The following is a 9,343-nucleotide window of genomic DNA, read 5'->3' on the forward strand; positions in this document are numbered from 1 at the left end:
TCCTCCTCCTCCTCCTTGCCTTAACAAATATTTCAGCATCACCTTGCTAATTGCAAGTTATAGGATAATGTAGATTCTCTCACAGTGTCTTCAGAAGTGGCTCACTAGGAAAGGCATGAAGTACAGATTATATTCTGTGATAATATCTGTGGATATGTGTGACTGATTTGTCTCTTGGTTGCTGGGATCTGACATTTCCACAAAATTTGACTTGAGAATGACTTAAGGCTTAAAGCTCCTGAATCTGCAGCAGTGCCACCCAGTCGGTTTCCAGGGACTCAGTAATTTCTCTGCAGTTTCCCTTAAAGAAGCATTATTTAAAAATAGATGGCCTTTTCTCCTGAAGTTGGAAAAAATTAAAAAGTCAAATATCAATACTATGTGAAACAATTCTCTGATGTGCTGAGTTTTAAGTCCAAAACTGTGTCATTCCTGACAGGGGTGGTTTTGGAAGGGTATGTCTCTGATCATAGGCATATGACATTAGCCTTTCTGGAAAAAACCTGGACTTTGACGTCGAAATTCAGTCCATTTTGCTTTTCTTTGCTAATTCTGGGTCAGAAAAGAGAGTCCTAAGTCATGAGAAGTCTCATTCAGAATTAGAAAGACCACCTGAATCACTAGAATAGAAATAAGAATGTAGGACCAGAAAAGTAGAAATATTACCTGAAACTTAAAATAAGGCATTGGTACTCTTCAAGTCCATGTCAAGGTTTCTAACTGAGACCCTAAACACGTAGAAAACAAACAATACAATAGTCTCTTATTTGGACTCCTGTGTATTTGCATACATTGTAAAATAAATGAGTGTCAAAACACAGGGCAGAACCAGGGAGCTGTGAACTGGCTATTTCATTAGCCAGGCCAGCTTTCATTGAGCTGCTCACTGTCATTCAGTAACTAAGTCATGCTGGATCAAGTCCAAAGCCAATGTCTTCCTTTTATGGATAGTGAGGCTGCTCTGCTACAGTTGAAACATTCTTTGTCAATTAATTAGAATCCTATTAATACGGCATGCCACTAGCTAATGGATTCATAAAATAATAAGACGGCACATATGCCCATCCATCGTTTTAAAGTCTAGGAATAAATTCCCACTAGTCTCAACTCCTTAACCTCAAAGACAGAATATTATCATCTTCATTTTACAAACAATTTCTTCACTCTCTAAAACTCAAAGCTTATATTGGAACTCAAGACTTTGTTGAGGTGGACAGTGGGGTTGAACACACCTAGAGTTTAGTCTGTGGGTCGTTCTTGTACTTGCTAGAGGAGTGATCTTGGGTGAATCATATGAACTTTTCTCAGGGTAACACAGGACTGGCTCTGTGTAATGAGCATCAAAGAGAGCTTTTGTTGACAGCTCTAGCATGTTGGCTGGGTCACAGTAATTACACAATAAACTGTTTATTATAACTCAGGAACCATGCTCCTGAAGAAGAGCAATAAACTCATTGTTTGGCTCCATTGTCTTGGTTGTGGGGGAGGAGAGCCAGTCTGGTTTTATGGTAGAGTTGACACTTATCTCGAGAAGGCTTCCTTTCAAAGTGAGTGGGGCTTAAAATATTGAAGAGAAAACTTTTCAAGGCTGTTTGAAAGCCGTCAGAACTCTTGCTTTAACTTTCTTTCCTTCTCTGGGACCTCTTGCGTCTTCCACCAAAGTTTTCTTAACCTTCCAGGAAAGTCATCCATGTATTAGAGCCATGTGAAAGAGGAGGATTATAGAAACCAGCCTCACAGGCTGCCAGGCCTGGAAAATGGATTCCAAACTCTGAATCCCTAGACTTTAGGTCCCGTTCAGAGAAAGCAAATCTGGGGCAGAAGGACAAGCAGGTAAGCTTTGAGCAAAGCCAAGGCAAACTTGCTGAAGAAGCATTGAAAAGAGACAGCGCCAGCTCTGTGCAAGGAGAGGAGAGGAGGCTGGGAGCCAGCAAGGAGAAGCACTGCAAAGGCCCTGAAAGAGCTGGGAACACAGACCAGGGACACATTACTAAGACACAATTACCTGGTCTGCTCTAAATGAGGTGTGCCAGGTCCTCTAGAAGGCATGTTCTTTCTACCACCCCACTCTCCTCCTCTTCTCCTTTTGAAACAACCCCATTACATAAATAGTGCTGTCCCACCCACAACCCCTTTACCACAAAGAATATATACTTTCCTTCTTGCCTTCTTTTTGTATTAGATGAACTGATTCCCTGTAAGAAGAGCCTTTTAGGAATTTTGCTGGTAAACTATGAAATCCAGTGACCTCCTAGGATTGCCTTAGCTGAAACCCACTCTGAGCATGAATAACACTGAAAGTCCAGCCTTGGACAACAGCTCATCTCCTAATGTTTTTGATGGAGGACCGTGATGAGAACCATTTCCAAGGGCTTTCTCGTGACATTTACCCCTCACTTCCTGGGCACAGCATGTCAGTTCCCTCTGTCCCCAGCTAGGCCTACATCCACCCTGACTGCAGTGGTGCCCCAGGACTGCATCTTCTATCCACAGAGAGACCTCAGTGTGATCTGAAAGCTGGAAGCAAGCCCCTATGGGCAGCCATCTATAAACAGACCAGTCTCTTTCCACTTCTTTTTTAATCAGAGAAAAAAATATGTAGATTGAGAGAAGGAAATATAGGAGGAAAAATATAAGCCTTTAAAACAAAACAACAACAACAACAACAACAACAACAACAAAAAAACCTCTGACCACCTGTTTCCTTGTTGTGGTTCTGAAACATTGACTGTACCCAACTTGGGGAGGAAAGGGTTTGTCTGGCTTACAGCTTAGAGTCTGTGATTTGAGGAAACCATGGAAGGGACCTGGAGGTAGGAACTCAAGCAGAGACCATGGGCAAATGTTGCTTTCTGACTTGCTTTCCTTGGCTCATGCTCAGCCCACATTCTCATACAACCCAGGCCTGTTTGCCCACTGGTGGCAAGGGCCCACACTGGGCTGGGTCCTCCTACATCAATTAGCAATCAAGAAAATCCCCCACAGACATGCCCACAGGCCAGTCCCGTGGAGGCAGTTCCCCATCTACGTTCCCTCTTCCCAGATGTGTTTAGGTTTGTGTCAAGTTGACAAAACTATGACAATCCCCAAGCTTGGAAATAAAGCAAACATATTACTCTGAGCCCTTTCAAAGTCACACTAACTGTTCTAGCTAGTTCACATAAAGGTCATTTGATGTTCAGTTGTGGCTTTGGCTATATAATAAAGTAGTCAGTAGTCCCATATGGCTGTTCAGAATTAAACACTAATCAAACAAAATTAAATGAAATTTAAACTTTAGTTCCCTGCTCACTCACACACAAAGCTCAGGGAATGTATGAAGCTAGCCCATGGCTATCATAATAGTCAGATAAGGCAGAATATTTCCTTCATCGCATAAAATTTGTTCAGACAATTTCTCTAAGGGGAAAGAAAAGTTGCCCTAATTTTGACTATTAATCAGAGCCCAGACTCCATAAAGTTGGATGGTTGCCTGATCTTAGCCTTGAAAATAATTTTTATTCAGGAAAAGGACAAGCCTATAGGATGCAGTTAGTTGTCCTGAAATCAATTTTGGATCAAAATTCAGTTTTGTTCTGAAATTTAAAAAAATTTCATTTATTCACTCTGTGATAATTTCAATTACACACACACACACACACACACACACGCACACACATCTGTATCTCTTTTTTCCCAACAAGCCCCCCTTACTTATTTTTCAGTAGCCTATTGGGTTTAATTAGGGATGTGTAGAGTGTATGGGTGTGCATGGGTGTAGAGTTATGTTTACTAGGGAATGTACAACATACCAATAGATACATTACTAAAGAAAAATGGTTCTCCTTCCTGCAAAAGCCATCAACATCTAACAGCTCTTCAGCTAGGGATGGGGTTTATGAGCCCCTCCCTTACCAATGTCTAGCATTTTTAACAGACTAAATATGTATAATCCATCCATTGGATTTTCTTTAAAATGTTGGTCATCCTCATGTGTCCCTTGCTATGGAGTTAAATTCTAGAAGTGTGTTTAATTTGGAAAGTATAATGTTTCTCACACTTTACAAATTATACTCTGACAAAGAAATTAGTTATATTCAGTAGGGATTTGAACAGTGTTAACATTAAATACTGTCAGATTATCCTACCAGCAAAACGCTCAGCTTTTCTAACAAGTCAGCATTAGCAATAGGCCTTGAAGACTGGGTCAGAGTCCATGAAGCTATAGCCAGGACAATGCAAGAAGTTAGAGATGACACAGAAAACAGTAATGAGAGTGAAGGAAACTTTTCTCTTTTTATTTACATAATATTTATGGCTTGGATTTTTTTTAAGTCATGAAGAACTACATAACTAAAACTAAAACCAAAGCTGCATATTTAGATAGGCAATTTTGCATTATTAGTTTGAAGGCTTTGGTAATATACAGGTGGAGGTTCAAGTCAATACTCTACCACCTACGAGCTGTGCGATCTTAGGCTGTCTATTCAGTATTTTGAACATCAATTTTCCATCTACATAATGGTAATGAGAACAAATAGATATAAGGATGTTGCAATGATGATACTAGATCATGTCAGTAAATGCTAACTGTGTCACTTGTCACATTAGAGAGCCACCAAGACCATGGAAAAAAAGGCAATATTTATTGCTTCCAACCTGACTTGCAAACCTACATTTTTATTTTTGTTGGTTTATCTTATTCTGATTTGAATCCACTTTCCTTTTGATTCTTCTTACAGAGAAGTGCCACCTTTGTCCTGACTTTGCTTGTTCTTGATAAGCTCAGTGTGTCATCAGAAATGCGCATTGTCTGTGACAGATGTCACACCAAGAGCTAGTGCCCCTGAAAAACAACAGAACATAAAAAGCTTTTCAAACTTGATTGTCATAGGACAGTCGTAGATCAGATAAGATCAACAGGAAGCATATGCAAAACACTGCTCCAGCACAAGGACTGCAAACATATTCCAGTCACTAACCCCAAGCTTGCTTTGTAAAGGTCAGAGAAAAACACAGGTTCCAAGAGAAAATACAAGACTCTGGGTGCACATAAACAAGAATGTCAAAGCCCAAAGCAGCCTGGAGAGAGCCCTTAGGAGCCTGAACCTCTCTTCCAGCAGCTCCGCCCCCAGGGACACCGGGCCCCCAGGAATCACCCTCTTTCTATTGAGCAGCACATAGCAGGAGGTCATATGAGGATACAGTTATGTATGGTTCTGGATCCTAAGCAAGGAATTAGAAGAGGAGAAAGATACCATGACTCCTTTGAAAGAAGTGTGAACTTAGTAGTCTAATGAAAGCCAAGAGGATACAGGCACTCAAATAATTCTAGTTGAGCATCTCTCCATCATTTGAGTAGTTTCTCCCTACTGGGGGAAACTCTCATATCTATGTGATAAGCTATTCTTCTGGCAAAGTACATCTTCCATGTATGTCTGGGTAGTCATATTAGTCTAGCAAAGGACACTGGCTTACCTTGAATGATCCTTAATGAATGAATTGCTAACCATGCCCAGGAATACAAAATTCTTTCCATACTTAATTTTGATCAAATGGCCATCCTTGGCATTAATGAAGCTCATGAAACACAAAGACTTATTGTGAGAATGAAGAAGGCACTAGGTATATAGTCAAAAGCATGCAGTTCCCAAGAGAATTGATATCCATGCCCACATAGAATCTTGGGCCCAAATGTTGACAGTAATATAAAATACCTTATCCCAAAAGTGCACAAAATATGAATCTATCACCCAATGAAAAGTAAACAAATTGAAATCATACTTTTAACACAAATATATACCAGAGAAAACATGCTATATGAAAGAAGCCAGTTATGAAAGTTTGCATAATCCCACTTCCATGAAATTCTAAACTAGACAAATCCATAGGACCAGAAGTTAGTAGTTTCCAGGGGCTGGGGGGGGGGGGCTCTAGTGGTTATGGGCTTTCAATTGGGAGTGATGACAGCAATCTGGAATTTCATAGTCGCAATGGTTGCTCAATTTCAAACATCCTAAAATCCATAGAATTTGTAACAAAAAGGGGTGACGTTTATGCATGTTATATCTCAGTAAAAGGAAAACTCATCATTACTTCAACACTAACATATTTGCAGGCCCAAATGGTACTTGGCAGTCACTGCCACTAGAAACAACAGGAGTTAATGACAAACTCATAGCTACCAATAAACAAAGTATCCACACTTACCTGGTGCCCTTAATAGAAAATATTCTATAAAGGTAAAGTAATAAGCAAGGTGAACAGGCCCATATGAAATTATCATACAGGAGCCCACCATTTTGAATAGTTAATACATACTATTTTTTTAAAAAACCTACAAAAGTAATATTTAATATTTCTATTTAAGAATTCTTTCCTTTGGAGATTCCCAAGCTTTGGTTCTAAGTACTCACTCAGTGGTTCCTGTCCCATAATCTGTAACTTTAGTACATTTGTTCTGTCTCTAGTTCTGAGATTGAACCTTACAAGGCTTAGCATAGGACCTCAGAAAACAGGAAAAGTTAAGTCCATGGGGATTGTGATGGATCCATCCACTCTAGAGCCAGCAAGAGGAGACCATTCCTAGAACTCTTAAGGCTTTCTCGGGAAAAGCCAGCAGAGTCACTTTTCAGAATCCTGGCACTCAACCAATTATATTGAAAGTTGTTCAGTAAGGGAGATATGGGAGTGGCTTAGGAAACTGGAGCATTAGGAAGATGCCCAGAGACTGACAAGCTCAGTGTTCCTGAGCTGGAGATGCAGGGATTTCGGGATTTGTGGGAGCAGAAAAGCCTGCAATGGTCCCTGGCTTTCTGGCTGATGTCTGGCTCTAGTAAACCCGACTTGAAGTTAGTTAATTTTAGAGCATCAAAGGGCGGCTCCCCTAGGGCAGAGAGGTTTCCAGAGAAAGAAGGATAAGGAAGAATTGAATTTTTAGAATACAGAATCATAAATCCTGAGACTGTTTGGTGCCTCTTTGCTGTCGATGGTTGAAATCCTTGTAGCCTTCTGTCCTTAGATTCGGCAACCTCTTTCCTCTCACTAGCAAATGCTGCTAATGGCTAATGCAAAGACAACTTGTGCTCCTTAATTTCAAAGAAGCAACTCTTTGAACAGTGTTAAAATCTGTTTCTCATAGAAGGCAAATTAGTTCATTTCAAATGTGCTCTGTGAATATCAACAGACCACCCAAATGTTTACTTATTTTAAGCTGTTCTCTTAGTGGGTTTTAGGGCTGGGGAAGTGGGGGGGGGGGAATTCAGTTGCTTTGAGGAAGGAGGAGGGTGGTTTCGTGCATATAAATTGTCAACATAAGGCCCAGTCCCATATTAAAATATTAATGACTCATTTAGTAAAGGAGAAAAAAATGTAGCTACCATAGGAAACCTCCAGGGAAACATTTGTTTCCACAAACCTACAACTAAAGCCAATCTAATGCCCAGAGCACCACTTACTCAACCTTTCTTCCTGCATACAACAGAATGCTGTGGGAAGAAAAGCAAGCAACTGCTCTATTGTTGAACTGTATCTCATGGCTCACAGGTCAGCACACATGAGGGCCACTGGACCAGAAATTCAGATACACAATTCTAGAATAGAAGAGAAAACATCCTCTAGCTCTTTAATGAAGTGCAAACACTGGGAAGAGCCTGGGATTAAAGGTCTGTGGAGCAGGCGCCCCTGAGGTGATATCTAACTGTGGCTGGATTTCTGAGGCCTCCTTCTCCCATCCCCAGTGACTTTCTGGAAGTAGAACAATCATTGTCCAAAGTCAACTCACAGTGGTCTACCAGAAGTAAAGTCTATTGTTCTGCCAACTGGAATGTTTTGGATTGTAAAGAGCAGAGAGAGAGACATATCCTGGGGATCTGAGAAGATGAATATTCAAAGAACATGTTTTTATTTGCTAGAAAACCACCACCTGGTCCATCTGATAGAAGCCACACCAAAGATCTGAACTGCTCTATTTTTAAAACTCTCCTCAGAGTCTGTGGATTTAGAGCAGTGGCCTTAAAGTGTAGCTTTGTTTGGAATAAACTGGAGGATTCCTGTGTAGCTGTTTTGAGAGAGTGTGGCTCTGCTAAGACATGGAGTAGTCACAAGAGTCATTGGGAAGACTCCCCCACTAAAGCTGAGCAGGCCAGCTCGTCTCTGCCTGGTTCCCAAGCTCTAAGAGTCAGCAACAGGTTCATGAGGTTGATCCCTCAGCTCCTTTGTTCTCTAAACCTGAACTATTCATTGTAAATGTCTTTGAGGAAAGACAATCTTGCAATTTTTGAGACCCTTAGCAGTTCATGAGACAGTATAGCTTGAAAACAGCATATTGGAAACTGGTTCAGACTCTATGAGAATCAGTACAGCAGCTCCACAAAAAAAAAACTAAAAATACAGCTATTATACCATCTAACTCTTTTGTTCAAGGGCACATACACAAAGAAATCTAATAGTGCGCCACGAAGATGCTTAGACAGAAATGTTTAGTGCAGCCATAGTCATAACCGCCAAGACGTAGAACCAGTCTAGATGCCCATCAGCGTATGAGTAGATTTTTTTGAAAATGTAATGCACACACTGATAGAAAGAGAACTTGGGAGGTATGGGAGGGTGATCCAGAGAGAACACTGATAACAGAAAGGAAAGCAATATTACGTGATCTCTCATATGCAGAATCCCAAGTTACACTGCATATTTCTATATATGTGTGTTTTTGTGTGTGTTAGTGACATGGAAGCCATGGGGCACTACTTGAGGGGAGGAAAGGGACTGGGCAGAAGGGGGAAGGTAGGACAAAGTGCACTAAACAGAGCAAAATGCACAGATACACACGCAAGGGAATGCCATAAAAAAAAACTCACTACTTCATGCACTTAAAAATGCATTATTGGAATTGTTGGAAGAGTGTCAACATATATAGTAGATGTGCAACTTTGTCTTCATGTGGGTCCCAAACAACTGGAATGAGGGCTGTCCCAAAAGCTGTTACCTGTGCTTCTAGCTGGGCTGCAAGGTGTGGGTGGTTACCCAAGGGGGTCCTCCACCCTCTCATGGCATAAGGGGAGGGAGAATGGGGGGAATGGATTGTGGGAGGTAGAGATGACTGGGAGGAAAGGCAGTGAGAGAGATTTGAAGTGAATAGAAAGAAAAGGAAAGAAAGAGAATGAAAGAAAGAAAGACAGAGGAGGAGAGGAGAGGAGAGGAGAGAGAGAGAGAGAGAGAGAGAGAGAGAGAGAGAGAGAGAGAGAGAGAGAAGAGAGAGAGAGAGAGAGACATACTTGATTTTCTAAACGGTTATCAGTGCAGCCTAAAGCTTCTTTCAGAGCAGGCAGGTTTCAATTCCTGGAAACCCCACTTAAGCTCTGTG

The sequence above is a fragment of the Mus pahari genome, chromosome 2 (assembly GCF_900095145.1).
Source record: "Mus pahari chromosome 2, PAHARI_EIJ_v1.1, whole genome shotgun sequence".
Taxonomy (NCBI): Eukaryota; Metazoa; Chordata; class Mammalia; order Rodentia; family Muridae; genus Mus; species Mus pahari.